The sequence below is a fragment of the Aptenodytes forsteri genome, unplaced genomic scaffold, assembly GCF_000699145.1.
Source record: "Aptenodytes forsteri isolate BGI_AS27 unplaced genomic scaffold, ASM69914v1 Scaffold139, whole genome shotgun sequence".
In the NCBI taxonomy this organism is placed as follows: Eukaryota; Metazoa; Chordata; class Aves; order Sphenisciformes; family Spheniscidae; genus Aptenodytes; species Aptenodytes forsteri.
The window spans coordinates 2,242,222-2,243,972 of NW_008794414.1; positions in this window are offsets into that span (position 1 = coordinate 2,242,222).

Sequence of the window (1,751 nt, forward strand, 5' to 3'; positions counted from 1 at the left end):
TGTCTGTATATGCATGGGGGGAGCAATCAAACCTGGAAAAGTTGAGAAATGAGTTTTATTTTGTTCTGGTTTACCTCAAAAAGTTTAAGTCTAAAGTTTTTGTGTTTTACAAGTCCAAAATGAATCATGCAGTTTGTAAAGGTATCTCCTAGTTAACACAGCATGTGGTTTCCCAGGCAAGTTGGAAGAGTTTCTTCCAAATACTTGATTAATCTATGAGGGACAGCAATTTATCTATGGGGTGCACAGACTCCCGCGACAAAGGTGTTTGTCAGCTATCCTTGTGTAGTATTAGATACAATTTCAGCAGAAAAGTTCTGTAGGCTGTGCCTTTGAAATTAAGCTCACCTCTGGCTTGTTGCCTTTGTGTTAAATTGTTACACACATGGTCATGGATAAATCCTTAAGTTCCCTTTCAAGTACTTAGATTGAAAATGAAAATAAAATACAGGCTCTGTATGGTTAAGGGGCATGCCATAAATGAGCAACATCCGAGCTCTAACGTAGGAATATCAAATATCAAACATTAATGACAAATAAACACAGACTGAACTCCCAAGCTCACTGAAGTCTGTCCTCACCTAAAAATTGTCTCCTCTTATTTTGTCAGCGTCTGGCTCCTCATGCCAATAAAGTATTACAGGATTGCCCCATAGTTTACGTGCTCTGCTCAGGCATATTTTTCTTCAGCAGTAGTTTTACAAGAAGCTTCTGCTTATTCACTGATGCAAACCTTGTAACAATGTACTTGAACCGTACGACCCATTTTAATCAGGCAGGTTTAATACTCTGTAACTTAGGGCAACCTCTGATAATTCGCTATGGCCCACCAGAGCACCCAGGCCATCATTTCAGAGCCACTGAATTGATCTGATCCTCTTGCCTCTTCCCCTCTTTGCAACTCTCTGAAGGTGTGGTGTTTGCAGGGAGCCCCCACGTTTGCTGTGGCAGTGTATTTAATACAGAGCCACGGAGCTGGGCGTCACCTGTGTTAATGGGATTGTGCGAGCTGCTGGGAGAGACTGACCCCTTTATACTTCAGTCCTAGGCATCAGCATTAAATCTGCTGTACCTGGGAAAGCAGCTGTCGCCAAGCAGTAGAATAGCACTAACGTTACCCCCTGGGCCCTTCACTAGGCGATTCATTTTCCCCATTAAAGCATTGGGGCTGTTTTCTAGTCCTTAAGCTACAAGTCTCAAATTCCACCATTACTTCTTGTCATCTCCCCGCGACCCAGCAAAGTCAGCTTTGCTCCAGGGGCAAGACCGCAAAACCAATCTTGAACAATTTGGCTGAAAATACTGCATGAGGTGCCTGCCATATGACAGCAGTAAACCTGCCAGGATAGGCACCCGTCTTTGCGTGGCCAGGAAGTATTGCTATGGGTCAGAGCCTGTATTTCACACTTTATCATTTTTATCCCCAAGTTTAGATTCTCTTAGCTTATCTCAAGGTGCTTTTTTGCAATTGTGATGTTAATCCATAGCAGCAGATCCCAAATTGTTATCCCTGGTCCACTAGTGGTCAGTGAGGCCCCGGTAAATTAGCTGTGAAACCTCACCTGCCATGCTAGTGCCTCCAGTTAAAGAATCATAGAATCATAGAATCATTAAGGTTGGAAAAGACCTCTAAGATCATCGAGTCCAACCATCAACCCAACACCACCATGCCCACTAAACCATGTCCCTAAGCGCCTCATCTACACGTCTTTTAAATACGTCCAGGGATGGGGACTCAACCACTTCCCTGG